Raw genomic sequence first — 24,473 nt, forward strand, 5'->3', positions numbered from 1 at the left:
TAGTAATCAATGAGGAGGCAGAAATAAAACATTTTAAGATAAGATATCAAAGTGGTTCATAGTTATATTCCATGGCGAGAAACATTGAATCTAACTAGTAATCACAACTAATTCCTAAATACAAAAGAGTCTCCTGTCCATCGACTACAAGTAGCTTCTGTGCGTCTAGAGGACTTGGCAGAAAAATACAAGAAACAACACTCGCGACCAGGAAATTGGATCGACAACATAGAGGTACATGCAGTTCCATCCAGATTTGAGTCCAGCAGATGTGCGGACCATATATATATAATTATAATTAATAAAGGAAAAGAGAGAAGTGAGGCCTCGCACGAATTTGTCCCAAGCCTAGGAAACGACGAATATATCGTATAAGAACAGTCAATGTGGAAAACTATCACTAGGTCCAATGTGGTGTGGTGGTAAGGCACTTAACTCTACTAGCCAGTGGCATGGGTTCGAATCCTCCTCATCACAACATTTCTTTTTTTATTCTGCTTGGGACCCGAGTGTCAGCTTGGTGGGGTCAACGTGTCATGTAGGTGGTGGGTCCCACTAGTCAGTTTGGTGGGGCCTACGTGTCATATACGTCATGTGTTAGGGTGCTTGGACTTCCTGGTCAACAGGTCAATGCGTGGGACCCATCCGTCAGGGTAGATTCAAACCTGATACTATCCGGACATGTAAGCGAAAATTGTGACATGGACATGACACATAGGCAAAAATTGAACCATGGACATGACCCATATGCAAAACTGATGAGGTGGCGTCTAGTCCACCATAGTTTGCAAGGCTATGACCATATATATTGGTCGTGATCAGCTAGAAATAAGACAATGGACCAGTGTTGTCTGCTTTACGACCATTTCGTGTAAGGAAATTGCGACCTTCCTGACCAAAATGGTCGTTATGGTTTAGGGTTAGGGCCCCTCGAACAGCTTTTGACCAATTGGTCTCAAATGGTCATAGATTTACGACCAATTCTTCCAGGGTCACTGACAGAAGGTCACAAGTTGACATATTTCTTGTAGTGACTTCCCCCCTTTTCCATGGCTCGAGTCGAGAAGCCCTCTGCCTTGAAAGTGACTCCGGAGGAGAAAGCGGAGGTGACGGTGCTGGTCGAGCGAGTGGTCCAGCTCGTTCGTGATTGCGTGACTGGCATGGTTCTGCTGGAGGTCTTCCTCAGACGATGCATTCAGCCACTTCAAGCTCGCGGCCATCCGATGTGGATGTATTTGGGCCTCGAAGATACCACTCAGATCCACTCAGAAGAAGTCGACGGGGATATGGTGGAGCAGTGGTTGAGGGGCATCACTGGCAACAAGGATAACCCCAGGGGGTCCAGGAGAATCCCTCCACTCGACAACTCATATGAACCAGACAAGGTACAATTCTATCTTCTGAGTGTTTTTTGATCTATCATGTAATTGCTTTTTGCCAATCGACTGACATTTGTTCCACTTGTTGTCTTCCAGGCTCTCACTGAGATGTACTCGATGCCCAACAGAGAGCAGGAGCAGGACCCGGAAGGGGGGGGGGGAGCGGAGGTCAAAGCATGGATTGGCAATCTGACGGAGGGGAAGAGGAGGAGGAAAGAGAGGACTCGAGCAACGGTGAGGAAGTCGAGTCACCACCTCGCACTGAAAAGCGTTCCTAACATAATCACGACCCGGCGAGTGTCCGTGGAGAAGTAGCTAGGTCGACCAGACAAACTTCCAAGTGCACTCAGACCTCCTCCCCTGTGCTGACGGAGAAGGCCCCGAAGCAGCAAAAGATTACAGAACCAAAGCCTCGGAAGGCCCTGCCCAAGATCAAGATTGACGTCCCCGTCGCTTCTGCGTAAGTGTCTTGTCTCCACTTTTCGATCGAGGATTTATGCTGTCGACTCTCTTTCTCATTTGTCCGAGTGAATCTTGAAACTTGCAGAGCTGCTACTTCTGGGACTTCTGCTTATAGGGATGATGATGAAGACGTAGAAGACACGGTCACTTCTAACCCGGGTATGATTTTTGCAAGCTTTCCTTTGCTTTCTCAGCCATTTTGTTGACAGACTGAATTCCGACAACTAACTCTTTTTGCAGCTCCTCCCAATGTCATTGATCTTCCGAATGACGACGAGGACGTGCCGCTGAGGCCCAGGAGGAGTAAGAAGGCATCAACTGGCAAGACGTCCCAATCGGTGCCGGTGGCAGAACCAGTGACTCAACAACTTGAAGATGTGACTCGGGCTTCTGTTACTTTCGATGCTCCAGTATCAAGTGAACGCCCACATCGTCGACTGCACCAGTGTTTGCTTCAACTATCCAGCCTCATGCCTCGGAACTTCAAGCTGCCGCGACTGGACCACCAACCCCATTCTTCACTACTCATCACATTCCAGAAAGCCAGGACGCCGCCGCCGCAGAAGCCATTCGCCAAGCTGGCATAATGATGGAGCAAGTGAAGGTGGTGCATGAAAATAGTCAGACTGCTAATGATGCCAATGCGGCCCTTCGAGCCAATGTCCAGGTAAGTTGGCTTCCGACTGAACTCTTATCTTGTTGCTTGTTCTGTTAGGATATGCTACCTGAAAACTTTTCTTCGTGCATCCTCCTATTATTCTGCACTTCACATCTGCACACCCACTGGGTGTTTGAATTTATGTCGAGTAACTTTCCCAGTTGAGTAGACTGGGTTGTGTCGGTTGTAGTTCTGGTTTTAGTGGGGGCACGCGTAGTGCACCCACTGGGTGTAGTCCTCAGATCACCGTTGAATGTGTGATTCGGCGGAGGTCTTGAGAATAAATGTCTTTATTGTTTCACTCTCCCACTCGGTCCTGGCGGATTATGTCGAGTGGAATCGGAACCAGTGGGGGCACACTAAGTGCATCCACTGGGTGTAGTCCCCGAGACCGCAGTCGACTGCTGGCAGTCCATTGGGGTCTGAGTATGTCTTTTTTTACTCAGTCTAGGCAGGCCATGTCGAGTGGAAATCAGTGGGGGCACAATAAGTGCACCCACTGGGTGTAGTCCCCGAGACTACTGTAGAATGTTTGATTCTGCGGTAGTCTTAGAGTTCTATTCACTTGGAAGCGAATGATCTTTGATCTTGTCCATTGATGTATCTTTTGCCGACTGTAGAAATCCTGTGAGCTTATCTCCAAGTTCACTGAATTCGAGGAAAAGCAGAGGCATCTCAACCTTGATTTGGAGCTGGCCAATCAAAAAACTAAAAAAAGGCTTGAGATGAAGTAGCTGGTATGGAAGGTAACAACCTGTCGACTGTTTATCTTGACCATCTCTCGAATTATCTCTTCGTTCCTTTCCTTGACCCGAATGAACATTCTTCAGAGAAAATGAAGCAAGCGTTGGCGCAAAAGGATCTTGACCTTGCAGCTGCGCAGAAGGAGGCTAAGGAAAAGACCGCACTTGCCGAGAAGAAGTTGGCTTCAGTCGGAGCACTAGAGGAAGACAACGCCAAACTAAAGGCATCTCTCATCGAGGCCAACAAAGAAGCGACCCATCTGAAGAAGGACAAAGTTGCTTTAACGAGAAGATTGAAGGCATTTCTCGTAAGAGAAATGGCCTGGAGGCTTATCTGGGGGCACTTGCCAAAAAGCTGTTCCTTATGCTCGAAGGTATTTCCCTTTGCTCGACCGTTTAACTGTCGTCGATTCATCAGGCATTCGTCGACTCATTATTTCTTTGAGTTTGTAGAATTCTATCAGAACTTTGAAGAAGAGACTGGGCGGGTCAAGACAGGTCTGGACCCCGTCCTTTCTCCCGTCGGTGATGATGCTGCTATGAACGTGCTTCGACTAGAATCCCGTGTTGCCAGTGTTACGAGCTACCTTGCTCGGCTGAAGGTGGTGGTGTCGTGCATCGATACAACACTCTGGCCAAGGGCGACGCTTCAAAATGACCTCGAGTCTCTGATGACTTGACTCAATGAAGTCTTCTGCTCGATGCGGTGCTGAAGTGGCTCTACCGCTGGTTCGTGTCCACTGCAAGGAAGCCCGAGAGGAGAAGCTGGCAGCGATCAAGGTTTGCAATACCAAAAGGCATGACTTCCGATCATTCATGGAAACCTTCATTGCTGCTGTCACTCATATTGCTGACGGGATTGATCTGGACGAGTTCGTCGAGCCTGCAAGCCCTCCTCCCACGGAGTGAACAAACTTTATGCCTCGCCTTAAATTTGCCTCAGAATGCCGAGTGATTTTGTAACCGTTAAACTCCTTCGGGCCTGATGCCCGAGTACTTTAATCCGTGTTCTGTAACCTTAGGATTTTATATGAGCTTTGGTTGCTTTTGAATCTTTTGACTCTTTGTGCATGACTTGTTTCTTGCAGTTTGAGGTGCTATTGACTTTGTGATGCAGCTCAGTCGAGTGAATCATGAGCAGATTGTGGTCGACCTGCACCCCGCCACCCTTACGGATAAGGATGGAGCAGACATTGTATTTGTGGCGAAGCTCCAAGGGCAGATTGTGGCCGACCTGCACCTCGCCGCCCTTACAGGTAAGGATGGAGCGGACGCTGTATTTGTGGCGAAGCTCCGAGGGCAGATCGTGGTCGACCTGCACCTCGCCGTCCTTACGTGTAAGGATGGAGCAAGCCTTAAGACTTAGGCGAGTACTGGACTGCAGCTAAGCCCCCGAGTGGGAGGGTTGTTCACCACTGGGTAGAATTGTTTTAAACTTAGGCGAGTATAGAACTACAGCTAAGCCTCCGAGTGGGAGGGTTTCTCATCACTCGAAAGGATTTTTTAAACTTAGGCGAGTACTAGACTACAGCTAAGCCTCCGAGTGGGAGGGTTGCTCACCACTCGGTAGGATTTTTTAAACTTATGCGAGTACTGGACTACAGCTAAGCCTCCGAGTGGGAGGGTTGCTCACCACTCGGTAGGATTTTTTGAACTTAGGCGAGTATTGAACTGCAGCTAAGCCTCCGAGTGGGAGGGTTGCTCACCACTCGGTAGGATTTTTTAAACTTAGGCGAGTACTGGAATGCAGCTAAGCCTTCGAGTGGGAGGGTTGCTCACCACTCGGTAGGATTTTTTGAACTTAGGCGAGTATTGAACTGCAGCTAAGCCCCCGAGTGGGAGGGTTGCTCACCACTCGGTAGGATTTTTTAAACTTAGGCGAGTATTGAACTGCAGCTAAGCCCCCGAGTGGGAGGGTTTCTCACCACTCTGTAGGATTTTTTAAACTTAGGCGAGTACTGGACTGCAGCCAAGCCTCCGAGTGAGAGGGTTGCTCACCACTCGGTAGGATTTTTTGAACTTAGGCAAGTATTGAAATGCAGCTAATCCCCCGAGTGGGAGGGTTGCTCACCACTCGGTAGGATTTTTTAAACTTAGGCGAGTATTGAACTGCAGCTAAGCCCCCGAGTGGGAGGGTTGCTCACCACTCGGTATGATTTTTTAAACTGAGGCAAGTATTGAACTATAGCTAAGCCCACGAGTGAGAGACTTGCTCATCACCCGGTATGATTTTTTTTAAAACTTAGGTGAAATGGATTCGCAGCTAAGCCCCCGAGTGAGAGACTTGCTTATCACTCGGTAGGATTTTTTAAACTTAGGTGAAATGGATTCGCAGCTAAGCCCCCGAGTGAGAGACTTGCTCATCACTCGGTAGGATTTTTTAATCTTAGGCGAAGCAGGTTCGCAGCTAAGGCACCCACTGGGGGATTTAGAACACTTAAAAAAGGATCAGCAATCATCTGAGAAACTGCATCTTTGATAATCGAACTAGAATGTATTTCTGATTACATCAGAATAATCTGAATGCTTAAGTATAAAAGGGGCTGAGAAGCTCCGCATTCCAAGCGCGTGGCTCGTCTTTATTGTGCTCCACATTGTAGAGGCGATAAGCCCCGTTGTGAAGTACTTTGGTGATGATGAAGGTACCTTCCCAGGCAGGAGCGAGCTTGTGCGGTTTCTGCTGATCTACTCAAAGAACCAGGTCTCCCTCTTGAAATTCTCGACCTCTCACGTTTCTAGCATGGAATCGACGCATTTATTGCTAATAGATGGTCGACCGGATCAGTGCCATCTCTCTTTCTTCTTCCAAAAGGTCAACATCATCGTGACGGGCTTGTTCTGCTTCGGCTTTTGAGAAGAGTTCCACTCACGGGGCGTTATGAAGCAAGTCACTCGGAAGCATGGCTTCAGCCCCATAGACTAAGAAGAATGGAGTTCGGTCAGTCGACCGATTAGGAGTTGTCCTCAATCCCCAAAGTATCGATGGAAGTTCATCGACCCAAGCGCCAGCAGCATGCTTGAGGTCATGCATCAATCGGGGTTTCAGTCCTTGGAGAATCAATCCGTTCACTCTTTCAGCTTGTCCATTCGATTGGGGATGGTCGACGGAAGCATAGTCGACCCGAGTGCCTCGGGAAGCGCAAAAGGCTCTGAACTCATTAGAATCGAAATTCGACCCATTATCCATGATAATGCTATGCGGGACACCATATCTGAATGTTAACTCTCTGATGAAGCTGATAACAATACTTGCTTCGAGGTTTTTAATAGGCTTGGCTTCAATCCATTTGGTGAACTTTTCGACTGCTATGAGCACATGGGTGAAGCCACTTCTGCCAGTCCTCAGAGATACAACCATATCTAATCCCCAGACAACAAAGGGCCAGACGAGTGGAATGGTCTTCAGGGCTGATGCAGGCTTGTGAGACATGTTGGAGTAGTATTGGCAACCTTCACATCTGTCGACTATGTCTTTCGCCATTTCATTTGCTCGTGGCCAATAAAATCCCACTCGGTATGCTTTGGCCACAATGGTTCGAGAGGACGCATGGTGACCATAGGTCCCCGAGTGGATGTCGTTGAGGATCACTCGACCTTCTTCTGGTGTTATGCACTTCTGAGCAACTCTGGTAGAACTTTCTCTGTAAAGCTGTCCACCCACTACTGTGAAAGCTTTAGATCGACAGACAATCTAACGAGCCTCTTCTTCATCCTCTGGAAGCTCTTTCCTGAGAATATACGCGATGTACGACACTGTCCAATTGGGTATGACGACCAAAACTTCCATGACCAAGTCGACCATGGCTGGGACTTCAACTTCAGTCGGATCAGTAGGGCTCTTAGGTTGTGGGGGATCTTTCATGAAGGGATCCTCTTGGACAGACAACGTGTGGAGATGTTCCAAGAAAACATTACTGGGAATGGGCTCACGCTTGGAGCCTATCTTTGCCAAATCATCAGCTGCTTGATTTTTCAGTCGGGGTATATGATGGAGCTCTAACCCCTCAAACTTCTTCTCTAACTTTCTCACCGCATTACAATAACCAGTCATAGCCGGGCTTCTGACATTCCACTCCTTCATTAATTGATTAACCACCAAATCTGATTCGCTGTAGACTATTAGGCGACGGACGCCGAGTGAAATGGCCATACGCAACCCGTACAGAAGTGCTTCATATTCGGCTTCATTGTTGGAGGAATCAAAATGGATCTGAAGAACAATCTTAGTTTGTCTCCTCGAGGGGATACCAATACCACCCCAGCACCAGAACCGTTCAGCATCTTGGATCCATCGAAGAACATGGTTCAATGCTCCGAGTGAATTTGAGTCGGTTGTTGCTGCTCGACCCACTCGGCGAGGAAATCTGCTATTTCCTGAGACTTCATAGCTTTCTTTACCTCGAACTTTATATCCAAGGGAAGGAGTTCAATCGCCTACTTTGCCACTCGACCAGTTGCATCTCTGTTGTTTAGAATTTCTGACAAAGGTGCGTCGCTGACGACTGTAATAGAGTGATCAGAGAAATAATGTGCAACCTTCTTCATGGTCATGTAGATCCCATAGACAAGCTTCTGATAGTGAGGATATCTTTGCTTGGATGGAGTCAAGACTTCAAAAATATAATACACTAGGCGCCGAACTTTATAGGTTTTCCTTCTTCTTCCCGCTCGACTGTAACTTCTGTACTGAGGACTTGTCCAGTGGCTGCAATGTAAAGCAGTAAGGCTCTTTGTTGATTGGGGGAAGCGAGCACCAGCTGGGTGGAAAGCAGGGTTTTGAGTTCTGCAAACGCTGCATCAGCTTCAGGAGTCCACTCGAACTTATCAGATTTCTTCATCAGTCGGTAAAGAGGCAAGGCCTTTTCACCGAGGCGAGAGATGGATCGACTCAAGGCAGCCAAGCAACCAGTAAGCTTCTTAACGTCATGCACACGCATAGGGCCTTTCATTCGGAGTATGTCTCCAACTTTCTCTGGGTTGGCATCGATCCCTCATTCAGAAACGAGGAAACCGAGTAACTTTCCTCCTGGAACTCCGAATATGCATTTTGACGGATTAAGCTTGATATCATACCTTCTTAGGTTGGAAAAGGTCTCAGCAAGGTCAGTCAGCAAGTCGGAACCTTTGCGCGACTTGACCACAATGTCATCCATATATGCTTCTACATTCCGACTGATTTGAGTGAGTAAGCACTTCCGAATCATCCTCATAAATGTGGCACCAGCGTTCTTGAGACCGAATAGCATGGTGACATAACAAAAGCACCCAAATGGAGTGATGAAAGCTGTTTTTATCTCATCGGGTCCATACAGTCGGATTTGATGATACCCGGAATAGGCGTCTAGAAAAGACAAATGCTCACACCCCGTAGTCGAGTAGATGATTTGGTCGATACGGGGGAGAGGAAAATGATCTTTCAGGCAGGCCCGATTGATATGCTTGAAGTCAATGCGCAAACAAAGTGAATCATCCTTCTTGGGACCATGACAACATTGGCAAGCCACTCGGAGTAGTAAATCTCTCGGATGAACTCAGCTGCTAGTAGCCGAGCCACTTCCTCGCGAATTGCTTTTCTCTTCTGCACGGCAGACCGTCTAAGATGTTCCTTGACTGACTTCACTTTCAGTTCGACTCGCAAACGATGCTCAGCCAGTCCCCTGGGTACACCCGGCATGTCAGAAGGTTTCCATGCAAAGATGTCCCAGTTCTCATGGAGGAACTGGATGAGCGCTTCTTCCTATTTGCTGCCAAGTGAAGTTGAGATATGAGTAGGAGCAGCATTAGGATCAGTCGGGTGAATATGAATCGGTTTCGTTTCTCCGGACGACTGAAATGCAGAATCTGTGGCAGGCTTCTTTGCTCGCAGCAAATCACTCGGATTTGCATTTTTCTGATACTCTTGCATTTCAACTGCTGCCATTTGTGCATCAGCAATTTTACAATCCTTCTGGAAGCATTCCTCTGCCTTCTGCCGATTGCCAGTGACCATGATCACTCCTCTGGGACGAGGCATTTTCAAGTTGAGATACATGTAACATGGTCGAGCCATAAAACGTGCGTATGTAGGCCTTCCTAGAATAGCATGATAAGCACTCTGGAAATCCACTACTGCAAATATCAACTTTTCCTTACGGTAATTCTTTGAATCACCGAAAATGACGTCAAAGGTTATCTGGCCGAGTGATTCAACCTTCTTGCCAGGGATGACGCCGTGAAAGCTCATGTTGCTCTCACTAAGTTTGGACATCGGAATGCCCATCTCCTTCAAGGTTTCGGCATGAAGGATATTCAGGACACTACCACCATCCATTAACACTTTGGTCAGTCTAATGCCTCCAATAACTGGGTCGACCACCAACACTTGCCTCCCAGGGGTGGCTATGCGAGCAGGATGATCAGACTGGTCGAATGTGATGGCCATTTGTGACCACTTCAGGTATGTTGTCATTGCCGGAGCAACCATATTCACCTCTCTGTTGATTACTTTCAGTCGACTTTTGCTCTCAACGTCAACAAAAATCATTAGAGTGGAATTGACATTGGGAAAACCATCATCTTCCTCTTTGTCCTCATCCTTGTTAGATTCCTTTTCCTTCTCATTAGGCTGTTTCTCTCGGAATTGCTCGATCAGAACTCGACACTGTAGGGTTGGGATAAATCAGATTGCCTTCTTCATCTTTCTTGGTGTGAATGTGACATGGCAAATCCATCACACCGTTACCAACTGCATCTTTTACTTTCTTTGGGCTCCAGGGCCCCTTAGGTTTCCCTTTAAACTTTCCTTGAATCACTGCTCCAGTTTCACCAGGTCCTCCAGGTTCAGCTTTACGCTTCCGTTTCCGACTGGAATTACCTCCACTGGTGTCCTGACCGACTGGTTTGCTCTTTCCACTGTGGAGCCGATCCTCCTCTTCTCCGTTAGCATACAGAGTGGCTATTTCCATCACCCGAGTCAAAGTCATATCTCCTGTCCGACCGAATTTCAGGACCAGCTCTCGATTTTTGACACCTTCCTTGAAAGCGCAAACTGCTTGATGGTGGGATATATTCTCCACTGTGTGGTGTAGAGTGGTCCACCTCTGAATGTAATCTCTTAGAGCCTCACTCGGTTTTTTACGCAATGCTGCAATTCCGTTAATCCTGCTGGCCGCTAGCAAGTACCCTCAAAAGTTTTGACAAACACTCGAGCAAGTTCTTCCCAGCTGAATATACTGCCTGGTGCTAACTGAGTCAACCATGCTCTGGCTGATCCTTCCAACATCAGAGGAAGATGCTTCATGGCCACTTCATCATTGCAACCACCAATTTGTACAGCCACTCGGTAATCCTCAAGCCAAGTGTCAGGCTTGGACTCGCCAGTGAACTTACTGACCCCAGTCGCCAATCTGAAGTTGGGAGGAATCACTGCGGCTCTGATGGCTCTGCTAAAACACTCTGGACCTGAAACATGAACTCTGTTGCCAGTCAGGTGATCTCTATCAAGGCCCTCTCTGTGTGCTCTATTCCTGTCAACTAGACCTTGAACGAGAATAGATGTCGCATCAAAGCCTGGCTCCCTTGGGTCGGCTGGTACTCTTCGCTTGCCACTGCGAGGGCGTCTGTCATCATATTGTCGAGGCACATATGATCCACTCCTCGAAGGAGGTGTGGGCACTCGACGACGGTCATCACGACCGAGTCGGTGATCGTGCTGCTCATGGTTTCTGTATTGTTCCTGCCGATGTCCACGTCCCTCACGCCGCGGGAGCGATCTTGGGCTGTGGGCCGACTGGACTGTATTCGCCATCACAGATCTGCTATGAATCCTATTCCATGACGGAGATACTGCTGTGTTCTGCTCTCCTACTGCTCAGAGTAAGGCCCGGATCTGCATCAAACCTCTGCCAGCCTCCGACTGGGAAGGCTGAATTGACTCTGCTATACAGGCTGCAGCTGTGAGATTTTGAATCGGAGTGCGATATACCTGAGGTTGAGGTGGAAAAAGCTGTCGTCGACTGGACTCAGGGATCCGTTGCCGTGCACGCTCGTCGAGTGCACGCTGAAGATTCTCCAGTCGAGTGCGCTCAGCCAAATTGGCCAGGCGCGCCTCCTCCAAGGCCCGGGCCTCGGAGGTTTCCCCAATGATGGGCGTGTGAAGTGCTTCCATGTCGCGGCGGCGAAGCTCTTCTCCCTGCTGCAAAGAAAGAGGCTCGGGGCGGTATTCCTCGTGAGCGCGCGACGGATCACCACCACCATCGCCGCCGTCGTCGCGGCGGAAGCCAACAGGACTATGTGGTCCGTCGACCATCAAGGCTTCAGCCGCAGGATCGCTGCTGTCGCATTCAGATGCGGTCTCGACGGAGCCAGTCGAAAGGTCGAACAGGCCGTAGAGAGTTTCATCGGGCTTGATTGCCGCGACTTGCGGGGTGGCCGACTAACGGGCCACCGCATGTTTCACCCACCGCTGAAGCCGCGACCGACTGGATCGCTTGCGCTGGCGAACAGCGGGGAGCGAAGACACCACGGGAGCCGACCGATACTGTGTCAATGGCTGCCAGAGAAGGACGCCGCGAGCGCACGCGTGAAAGTGTGTCGCCCTGCAGACGGGGAGCGCGTCAACGTCAAGGGGAGCTTCCTGAAGCCAGGCGGAGTCGTGATATTATGTGAGTGATATTACAGGGGTGCGAACCCTTGTCCCCGAGGAGGGGGGGTGACTTATATAGAGTTCACCAGACCCCTCCCGCCCTCAGTTACACAAGGTTTAAGGTACATAAAGATGGGGCGTTTCTGGTAACGCCAGCAATAAAGTGACATAAATAACTATTAAGTCTACAGAGTAAACGTTCGACCGTTGCTATATGATACGTCTCCAACGTATCTATAATTTTTGATTGCTCCATGCTATATTATCTACTGTTTTGAATGTTTATGGGCTTTATTATACACTTTTATATCATTTTTTGGGACTAACCTATTAACCTAGAGCCCAGTGCCAGTTTCTGTTTTTACCTTCTTTTAGGGTTTCGAAGAAAAGGAAAATCAAACGGAGTCCAATTGACCTGAAACTTCACAGAACTTATTTTTGGATCAGAAGAAGCCGAGAAGACTTGAAGTGCACGTAAGGGAAGCTTCAAGGAGGCCATGAGGTAGGGGGCACGCCCATCCCCCCTGGGCGCTCCCTCCACCCTCGTGGGCCCCTCGTGGCCCCCCTGACGTACTTCTTCCGCCTATATATCTCCATATACCCTAAAAACATCAGAGAGCAGAATAGATCAGGAGTTTCGCTGCCAGAAGCCTCTATAGCCACCGAAAACCAACCTAGACCCGTTCCGGCACCCTGCCGGAGGGGGAATCCTTCTTCGGTGGCCATCTTCATCATCCCAGCGCTCTCCATGACGAGGAGGGAGTAGTCCACCCTTGGGGCCGAGGGTATGTACCAGTAGCTATGTGTTTGATCTCTCTCTCTCTCTCTCTCGTGTTCTTGAGGTGATACGATCTTGATGTATCGCGAGCTTTGCTATTATAATTGGATCCTATGATGTTTCTTCCCCCCTCTACTCTCTTGTAATGGATTGAGTTTCCCGTTTGAAGTTATCTTATCGGATTAAGTCTTTAAAGATTTGAGAACACTTGATGTATGTCTTGCCGTGCGTATCTGTGGTGACAATGGGATACCACGTGATTCACTTGATGTATGTTTTGGTGATCAACTTGCGGGTTCCGCCCATGAACCTATGCATAGGGGTTGGCACATGTTTTCCTCGTGATTCTCCAGTAGAAACTTTGGGGCACTCTTTGAGGTTCTATGTGTTGCTTGAATAGATGAATCTGAGATTGTGTGATGCATATCGTATAATCATACCCACGGATACTTGAGGTGACATTGGAGTATCTAGGTGACATTAGGGTTTTGGTTGATGTGTGTCTTCAGGTGTTATTCTAGTACGAACTCTAGGGCTGTTTGTGACACCTATAGGAATAGCCCAACGGATTGATTGGAAAGAATAACTTTGAGGTGGTTTCGTACCCTACCATAATCTCTTCGTTCGTTCTCCTCTATTAGTGACTTTGGAATGACTCTTTGTTGCATGTTGAGGGATAGTTATGTGATCCAATTATGATATTATTGTTGAGGGAACTTACACAAGCGAAAGTATGAACCCTAGGCCTTGTTTCCTATCATTGCAATACCGTTTATGCTCACTTTTATCACTTGCTACCTTGCTGTTTTTATAATTTCAGATTACAAATACCTTTATCTACTATCCATATACCACTTGTATCACCATCTCTTCGCCTAACTAGTGCACCTATACAATTTACCATTGTATTGGGTGTGTTGGGGACACAAGAGACTCTTTGTTATTTGGTTGCAGGGTTGCTTGAGAGAGACCATCTTGATCCTACGTCTCCTATGGATTGATAAACCATAGGTCATCCACTTGAGGGAAATTTGCTACTGTCCTACAAACCTCTGCACTTGGAGGCCCAACAACGTACAAGAAGGTTGTGTAGTAGACATCAAGCTCTTTTCTGGCGCCGTTGCCGGGGAGGTGAGTGCTTGAAGGTATATCTTTAGATCTTGCAATCGAGTCTTTTAGTTTCTTGTTTTATCACTAGTTTAGTCTATAAAAGAAAATTACAAAAAAATGGAATTGAGTTTGTCTCATACGCTTCACCTTTTAATATCATTCGTGAGTATTATGGAAAGGATAATTGTTCTCAAGTGCTAAAAGAAGAAATCTATAAAATGTTTGGCACTAAATATTTGAATGATGAGCATGATTGCAATGTTGTTAGTATGAATTCCTTGAATATCCATGATGCTAATTATATGCAAAGCCACAAGCTTGGGGAAGCTATGTTTGATGAAGATGATATTTTTTGTCCCCCAAGCTTTGATGGGCAAATTTATTATGATGATAGCATGCATCCTATTTATGATGATTATATTGTTGAAAGTAGGTTTGGAAGAGTGTCAACTTTAGGAAGTAATAATCCCACTATTTTGGAGGATGTTGAATCTTATTGTGATAATTATAAAAGTCGATTTGGAGAGGTCATGACTTTATTTAGTAATGATTCCACTATTTCGGAAGAGGTTCCAATTGATTATGAGAATAAAGTTGCTATCTATGATGATTATTGTGATGACATGTATGCTATAAATAATAATTATAACCATGAAACTCATCATCATTCTTTTATTTTTCAATTGGATTATGCCTCACATGATAATTATTTTGTTGAGTTTGCTCCCACTATCATTCATGAGAAGAATTTTGCTTATGTGGAGAGTAGTAAATTTTCTATGCTTGTAGATCATGAAAATAATGCTTTATGTGATGGTTATATTGTTGAATTCATTCATGATGCTACTGAAAATTATTATGAGGGAGGAATATATGCTTGTAGGAATTGCAATAATATCAAGTTTCCTCTCTATGTGCTTAAAGTTTTAAAGTTATGCTTGTTTTGCCTTCCTATGCTAGTTGATTATTGTTCCCATAAGTTGTTTGCTCACAAAATCCCTATGCATAGGAAGTGGGTTAGACTTAAATGTGCTAGTCATATTCTTCATGATGCTCTCTTTATGTTTCAATTGTTATCTTTATGTGAGCATCATTGAAATCATCATGCCTAGCTAGGGGCGTTAAACGATAGCGCTTGTTGGGAGGCAACCCAATTTTATTTTTGTTCCTTGCTTTTTGCTCCTGTTTAGTAATAAATAATTCATCTAGCCTCTGTTTGTATGTGGTTTTATGTTTTAATTAGTGTTTGTGCCAAGTAGAACCTTTGGGAAGACTTGGGGAAAGTCTTTGCGATCTTGCTGTAAAAACAGAAACTTTAGCGCTCACGAGAATTGCTGCCATTTTATTTGGAGAGTGCTATTTAGTTAATTCCTTTTGAAGATGATTAATAGATAAATTCCTCAGGTCCATAAATTTATTTCAGAATTTTTGGGGTTCCAGAAGTATGCGTTAGTTACAGATTACTACAGACTGTTCTGTTTTTGACAGATTCTGTTTTTCGTGTGTTGTTTGCTTATTTTGATGAATCTATGGCTAGTAATGGAGTTTATAAACCATAGATAAGTTGTAATACAGTAGGTTTAACACCAATATAAATAAAGAATGAGTTCATTACAGTACCTTGAAGTGGTGTTTTGTTTTCTTTCGCTAACGGAGCTCACGAGATTTTCTGTTAAGTTTTGTATTGTGAAGTTTTCAAGTTTTGGGTAAAGATTTGATGGATTATGGAACAAGGATTGGCAAGAGCCTAAGATTGGGGATGCCCATGGCACCCCAAGGTAATATTCAAGGAAAACCAAGAGCCTAAGCTTGGGGATGCCCTGGATGGCATCCCCTCTTTCATCTTCGTTCATCGGTAACTTTACTTGGAGCTATATTTTTATTCGCCACATGATATGTGTTTTGCTTGGAGCGTCATTTTATTTTATTTAGTTTTGCTTGCTGTTTTAATAAAATATCAAGATCTAAAATTCTTAAATGTTAGAGAGTCTTCACATAGTTGCATAATTATTCAACTACTCATTGATCTTCACTTATATCTTTCGAGGTAGTTTGTTGTTTGCTCTAGTACTTCACTTATATCTTTTAGAGCACGGTGGTGGATTTGTTTTACAGAAACTAATGAACTCTCATGCTTCACTTAGATTATTTTGAGAGTCTTAAATAGCATGGTAATTTTCTTAAAATCCTAATATGCTAGGTATTCAAGATTAGTAAAACTTTCTTATGAGTGTATTGAATACTAAGAGAAGTTTGATACTTGATGATTGTTTTGAGATATGGAGGTAATAATATCAAAGTCGTGCTAGTTGAGTAGTTGTGAAATTGAGAAATGCTTGTGTTTAAGTTTGCAAGTCCCGTAGCATGCACGTATGGTAAATGTTGTGTAACAAATTTTAAACATGAGGTGTTATTTGATTGTCTTCCTTATGAGTGGCGGTCGGGGACGAGCGATGGTCTTTTCCTACCAATCTATCCCCCTAGGAGCATGCACGTAGTGCCAAGGTTTTTGATGACTTGTAGATTTTTGCAATAAGTATGTGAGTTCTTTATGACTAATGTTGAGTCCATGGATTATACTCACTCTTACCCTTCCATCCTTGCTAGCCTCTTCGGTACCGTGCATTGCCCTTTCTCACATTGAGAGTTGGTGCAAACTTTGCCGGTGCATCCAAACCCCGTGATATGATACACTCTTTCACACATAAACCTCCTTATATCTTCCTCAAAACAGCCACCATACCTACCTATTATGGCATTTCCATAGCCATTCCGAGATATATTGCCATGCAACTTTCCACCATTTCGTTTATCATGACACATTCATCATTGTCATATTGCTTAGCATGATCATGTAGTTGACATAGTATTTATGGCAAAGCCACCATTCATAATTCTTTCATACATGTCACTCATGAATCATTGCACATCCCGGTACACCACCGGAGGCATTCATATAGAGGCATACTTTGTTCTAGTATCGAGTTGTAATCATTGAGTTTTAAATAAATAGAAGTGTGATGATCATCATTTTCTAGAGCATTGTCCCAAGTTAGGAATAAAAAAAAGAGAAGGCCCAAAAAAAGAGAAAGGCCATAAAAAAGAAGGAAAAGGCCCAAATAAAAAATAATAAAAAATAAAAAAATGAGAGAAAAAGAGAGAAGGGACAATGCTACTATCCTTTGCCAGACTTGTGCTTCAAAGTAGCACCATAATCTTCATGATAGAGAGTTCGTTTGTTTTGTCACTTTCATATACTAGTGGAAATTTTCATTATAGAACTTGGCTTGTATATTCCAACAATGGGCCTCCTCAAGTGCCCTAGGTCTTCGTGAGCAAGCAAGTTGGCTGCACACCCACTTAATTTCTTTTGTTGAGCTTTCATACATTTATAGCTCTAGTGCATACGTTTCATGGCAATCCCTACTCCTTGCATTAACATCAATCAATGGGCATCTCCATAGCTCATTGATTAGCCTCGTTGATGTGAGACTTTCTCCTTTTTGTCTTCTCCACATAACCCCCATCATTATATTCTATTCCACCCATAGTGCTATATCCATGGCTCGCGCTCAAGTATTGCGTGAAAGTTTATAGGTTTGAGATTACTAAATATGAAACAATTGCTTGGCTTGTCATCGGGGTTGTGCATGATGAGAGCATTCTCGTGTGACGAAAATTGAGCATGACTAAACTATATGATTTTGTAGGGATGAACTTTCTTTGGCCATGTTATTTTGAGAAGACATAATTGCTTAGTTAGTATGCTTGAAGTATTATCATTTTTATGTCAATATGAACTTTTGTCTTGAATCTTTCGGATCTCAATATTCATACCACAATTAGGAAGAATTACATTAGAACTATGCCAAGTAGCACTCCGCATCAAAAGTTCTGTTTTTATCATTTACCTACTCGAGGACGAGTAGGAATTAAGCTTAGGGATGCTGATACGTCTCCAACGTATCTATAATTTTTGATTGCTCCATGCTATATTATCTACTGTTTTGAATGTTTATGGGCTTTATTATACACTTTTATATCATTTTTTGGGACTAACCTGTTAACCCAGAGCCCAGTGCCAGTTTCTGTTTTTACCTTGTTTTAGGGTTTAGAAGAAAAGGAAAATCAAACGGACTCCAATTGACCTGAAACTTCACAGAACTTATTTTTGGATCAGAAGAAGCCCAGAAGACTTGAAGTGCATGTAAGGGAAGCTTCGAGGAGGCCACAAGGTAGGGGGGTGCGCCCACCCCCCTGGGCGCGCCCTTCACCCTTGTGGGCCCCTCGTGGCCCCCCTGACGTACTTCTTCCACCTATATATCTCCATATACCCTAAAAACATCTGAGAGCAGAATAGATCGGGAGTTTCGCCTCCAGAAGCCTCCGTAGCCACCGAAAACCAATCTAGACCCGTTGCGGCACCCTGCCGGAGGGGGAATCCTTCTCCGGTGGCCATCTTCATCATCCCGGTGCTCTCCATGACGAGGAGGGAGTAGTCCACCCTCGGGGCTGAGGGTATGTACCAGTAGCTATGTGTTTGATCTCTCTCTCTCTCTCTCTCTCTCTCTCTCTCGTGTTCTTGAGGTGATACGATCTTGATGTATCACGAGCTTTGCTATTATATTTGGATCCTATGATGTTTTCCCCCCTTTACTCTCCTGTAATGGATTCAGTTTCCCCTTTGAAGTTATCTTATCGGATCGAGTCTTTAAAGATTTGAGAACACTTGATGTATGTCTTGCCATGCGTATCTCTGGTGACAATGGGATACCACGTGATTCACTCAATGTATCTTTTGGTGATCAACTTGCGGGTTCCGCCCATGAACCTATGCATAGGGGTTGGCACATGTTTTCGTCGTGATTCTCCGGTAGAAACTTTGGGGCACTCTTTGAGGTTCTATGTGTTGGTTGAATAGATAAATCTGAGATTGTGTGATGCATATCGTATAATCATACCCAGGGATACTTGAGGTGACATTGGAGTATCTAGGTGACATTAGGGTTTTGGTTGATGTGTGTCTTAAGGTGTTATTCTAGTACAAACTCTAGGGCTGTTTGTGACACCTATAGGAATAGCCCAACGGATTGATTGGAAAGAATAACTTTGAGGTGGTTTCATACCCTACCATAATTACTTCGTCCGTTCTCCGCTATTAGTGACTTTGGAGTGACTCTTTGTTGCATGTTGAGGTATAGTTATGTGATCCAATTATGATATTATTGTTGAGGGAACTTACACTAGCGAAAGTATGAACCCTAGACCTTGTTTCCTATCATTGCAATACCGTTTATTCTCACTTTTATCACTTGCTACCTTGCTGTTTTTATAATTTCAGATTACAAATACCTTTATCTACTATCCATATACCACTTGTATCACCATCTCTTCGCCGAACTAGTGCAACTATACAATTTACCATTGTATTGGGTGTGTTGGGGACACAAAAGACTCTTTGTTATTTGGTTGCAGGGTTGCTTGAGAGAGACCATCTTCATCCTACGCCTCCTACGAATTGATAAACCTTAGGTCATCCACTTGAGGGAAATTTGCTACTGTCCTACAAACCTCTGCACTTGGAGGCCCAACAACGTCTACAAGAAGAAGGTTGTGTAGTAGACATCACTATACAGAGTGGCTTTAGGTCTTTTGATCACGGAGTGATCATTGTCATGGTCGAGTGACACTGAGTCTTCCGAGTGGAACATTTCTGGTCGAGTGTATGATGGTATCCCTTGAATATTTCTGGATTGAGGGTGATGTCCTAGTGGAGGGTGTCTAGGTCAGGCCTATGTCCCTACCCTAGGTACATAGCTTCATCATCAACCACGTTTTCATAACGCTTCCGCTTACGGTCTATGAGGGTACGTAGACAATACTCTCCCCTCTCGTTGCTATGCATCACCATGATCTTGCACGTGCGTAGGATTTTTTGAAATTACTATGTTCCCCATCATATTCTACGAAGATCTTTATCGGTCGAACCTTATGACAACACATGTAATTCCCTTTGTCTATCGGTATGTTACTTGCCCGAGATTCGCTTGTCGGTATCTCCATAACTAGTTCAATCTCGTTACCGGCAAGTCTCTTTACTCGTCTCGTAATGTGTCATCTCGTAACTAACTCATTAGTCAGTTTGCTTGCAAGGCTTCTGATTATGTGCATTATCGAGGGCCCAGAGATACCTCTCCGATACTCGGAGTGACAAATCCTAATCTCGATCTATGCCAACCCAACAAACACCTTTGGAGATACCTGTAGAGCATCTTTATAATCACCAAGTTACGTTGTGAAGTTTGATAGCACAGAAGGTATTCCTTCGGTATCCTGGAGTTGCATAATCTCATAGTCAAAGAAATATGTATATGACATGAAGAAAACAATAGCAATAAAACTGAACGATCAATATGCTAAGCTAACGGATGGGTCTTGTCCATCACATCATTCTCCTAATGATGTGATCCCGTTCATCAAATGACAACACATATTTATGGTTAGGAAACTTAACCATCTTTGATTAAACGAGCTAGTCTAGTAGAGGCTTACTAGGGACACTGCGTTTTGTCTATGTATCCACACATGTATCTAGTTTCTAGTTAATTCAATTCTAGCATGAATAATAAACATTTATCATGATATAAGGAAATATAAAATAACAACTTTGTTATTGCCTCTAGGGCATATTTCCTTCAGTCTCCCACTTGCACTAGAGTCAATAATCCAGTTCACATCGCCATGTGATTTAACACTAATAGTTCATAACTTTATGTGATTAACACCCATAGTTCACATCTCCATGTGACCAATACCCAAAGAGTTTACTAGAGTAAATAATCTAGTTCACATCGCTATGTGATTAACACTCAAGGAGTACTAAGGTGTGATCATGTTTCGCTTGTGAGAGAGATTTAGTCAACGGGTCTGCCACATTCAGATCCGTATGCATTTTGCAAACTTTTTATGTCTACAATGCTCCGCACGGAGCTACTCTACCCAGTTGCTCCCACTTTCAATATGTATCCAGATTGATACTTAGAGTCATCCGGATCAGTGTCAAAACTTGCATCGACGTAATCCTTTACGGTGAACTCTTTGTCACCTCCATAACCGAGAAACATTTCCTTAGTCATCTTTAGGTACGTAAGGATAATTCTGACCGCTGTCCAGTGATCTACTCCTGGATCACTATTGTACGCCCTTGCCAAACTCATGGCAAGGTACACAATAGGTCTGGTATACAGCATGACATACTTTATGGCTGAGGCATAGGGAATGACTTTCATTCTCTCTCTCTATCTTCTGCCGTGGTCGGGCTTTGAGTCTTACTCAACTTCACACCTTGTAACATAGGCAAAAACTCTTTCTTTGACTGATCCATTTTAAACTTCTTCAAAACTTTATCAAGGTATGTGTTTTGTGAAAGTTCTATTAAGTTTCTTGATCTATCCCTATAGATCTTGATGCTCAATATGCAAGTAGCTTCACTGAGGTATTTCATTGAAAAATTCTTATTCAAGTATCCTTTTATGCTATCCAGAAATTCTATATCATTTCCAATCAATAATATGTCATCCACATATAATATCAGAAATGCCACAGAGCTCCCACTCACTTTCTTATAAATACAGGCTTCACCGTAAGTCTGTATAAAACCATATGCTTTGATCACCTCATCAAAGCGTATATTAAAACTCCGAGATGCTTGCACCAGTCCATAGATGGATCACTGGAGCTTGCACACTTTGTCAGCACCTTTAGGATCGACAAAACCTTCTGGTTGCATCATATACAACTCTTCTTTAAGATATTCATTAAGGAATGCAATTTTGACGTCCATTTGCCAGATTTCATAATCATAAAATGTGGCAATTACTAACATGATTCGGATAGACTTAAGCATCGCTACGGGTGAGAAAGTCTCATCATAGTAATCTCCTTGAACTTGTCAAAAACCTTTTGTGACAAGTCGATCGTTATAGATAGTGACATTACTATCAGCGCCAGTCTTCTTCTTGAAGATCCATTTATTATCAATGGCTTGCTGATCATCGGTCAAGTCCACCAAAGTCCACACTTTGTTCTCATACATGGATCCTATCTCAGATTTCATGGCCTCAAGACATCTATCGGAATCTGGGCTCATCATAGCTTCTTCATAGTTTGTAGGTTCGCCATGGTCTAGTAACAGGACTTCTAGGACAGGATTACCGTACCACTTTGGTGCGGAACATGCTCTGTTCGACCTACGAGGTTTGTTAGTAACTTGATTTGAAGTTTCATGATCATCATCATTAGCTTCTTCTCTAGTTGGTGTAGGCATCACTGGAACGGTTTTCTGTGATGAGTTACTTTCCAATTCGAGAGAAGGTACAATTACCTCATCAAGTTCTACTTTCCTCCCACTCACTTCTTTCAAGAGAAACTCCTTCTCTAGAAAGGTTCCATTCTCGGCAACAAAGATCTTGCCTTCGGATCTGTGGTAGAAGGTGCACCCAATTGTTTCCTTAGGATATCCTATGAAGATGCACTTCTCCGATTTGGGTTCGAGCTTATCAGGCTGAAGCTTTTTCACATATGCATCACAACCCCAAACTTTAAGAAACGGCAACTTGGTTTCTTGCCAAACCATAGTTCATACGGTGTCGTCTCAACGGATTTAGACGGTGCCCTATTTAACCTGAATGCAACTGTCTCTAATGCATAACCCCAAAACAATAGTGGTAAATTGGTAAGATACATCATAGATCGCACCATATCCAATAAAGTACGGTTACGACGTTCGGACACACCATCATGCTGTGGTGTTCCAGGTGACGTGAGTTGTGAAACTATTCCATATTGTTCTAAATGAAGGCAAAACTCATAACTCAAATATTCGCCTCCGCGATCAGATCGTAGAAACTTTATTTTCTTGTTACGACGATTCTCCACTTCACTTTTAAATTCTTTGAACTTTTCAAATAATTTAGACCTATGTTTCATTAAGTAGATATACCCATATCTCCTTAAATCATTCATGAAGGTCAGAAAATAACGATACCCGCCGCGTGCTTCAACACTCATCAGACCGCATACATCGATATGTATATCCAATAAGTCATCTGCTTGCTCCATTGTTACGGAGAACAGAGTTTTAGCCATCTTGCCCATGAGGCATGGTTCGCAAGTATCAAATGATTCATAATCAAGTGATTCCAAAAGTCCAACTACACGGAGTTTCTTCATGCGCTTTACACCAATATGACCAAAACGGCAGTGCCACAAGTATGTTGCACTATCATTATCAACTTTGCATCTTTTGGCATCAAAATTATGAATATGTGTATCACTATGATCGAGATTCAATAAACCATTTACATTGGGTGTATGACCATAGAAGGTTTTATTCATGTAAACAGAACAACAATTATTCTCCGACTTAAATGAATAATCGTATCATAATAAACATGATCCAATCATATTCATGCTCAAGGCAAACACCAAATAACATTTATTTAGGTACAACACTAATCCTGAAGGTAGAGGGAGTATGCGATGGCGATCTTATCAACCTTGGAATCTCTTCCAACACACATCGTCACTTTGCTCACAACTAGTCTCTGTTAATTTTGTAACTGCTGTTTCAAGTTACTAATCTTAGGAACTGAACCGGTATCAAATACCCTGGGGTTACTATGAACACTAGTAAAGTACACATCAATTACATGCATATCAAATATACCTTTGTTCACTTTGCCATCCTTCTTATCCGCCAAGTATTTGGGGTAGTTCCGCTTCCAGTGACCATTCCCTTTGCAGTAGAAGCACTCAGTTTCAGGCTTAGGTCTAGCTTTGGGATTCTTCACGGGAGCGGCAACTTTCTTACCATTCTAAGTTCCCTTTGTTTCGCTTGCCCTTTTTCTTAAAACTAGTAGTCTTGTTAACCATCAACACTTGATGCTCTTTTTTGATTTCTACCATCGTGAAGAGCTCGAGAATCATTTTCATCATCCCTTGCATATTACAGTTCATCACGAAGTTCTAGTAGCTTGATGATAGTGACTAGAGAACTTTGTCAATCACTATCTTATCTGGAAGATTAACTCCCACTTGATTCAAGCGATTGTAGTACCCAGACATTCTGAGCACATGCTCACTGGTTGAGCTATTCTCCTCCATCTTGTAGGTAAAGTACTTGTCAGAGGTCTCATACCTCTCGACACGGACATAAGTCTAAAATACCAATTTCAGCTCTTGGAACATCTCATATGCTTCATGGCGTTCAAAACATTTTTGAATTCCCAGTTCAAAGCCGTAAAGCATGGTGCCCTAAACTATTAATTAGTCATCATACCGATCTTTGTCAAACGTTCATAACGTCTGCATCTGCTCATGCAATAGGACTATCACTTAGCGGCGCATCAAGGACATAATTCTTCTGTGTAGCAATGAGGATAATCTTCAGATCACAGACCCAGTTCACATCATTGCTACTATCATCTTTCAACGTAGTTTTCTCTAGGAACATATCAAAAACATAGGGGAGCTACAACGCAAACTATTGATATACAACATAATTTTCAAATACTATCAGGACTAAGTTCATGATAAATTAAAGTTCAATTAATCAAATTACTTAAGTGGAGAACGTAGCATGCAATTTCAAAAATTTTCTACGCTCACGCAAGATCTATCTAGGAGATGCATAGTAATGAGAGGGGAAGAGTTTGTCTAC

The sequence above is a fragment of the Triticum aestivum genome, chromosome 2A (assembly GCF_018294505.1).
Source record: "Triticum aestivum cultivar Chinese Spring chromosome 2A, IWGSC CS RefSeq v2.1, whole genome shotgun sequence".
Taxonomy (NCBI): domain Eukaryota; kingdom Viridiplantae; phylum Streptophyta; class Magnoliopsida; order Poales; family Poaceae; genus Triticum; species Triticum aestivum.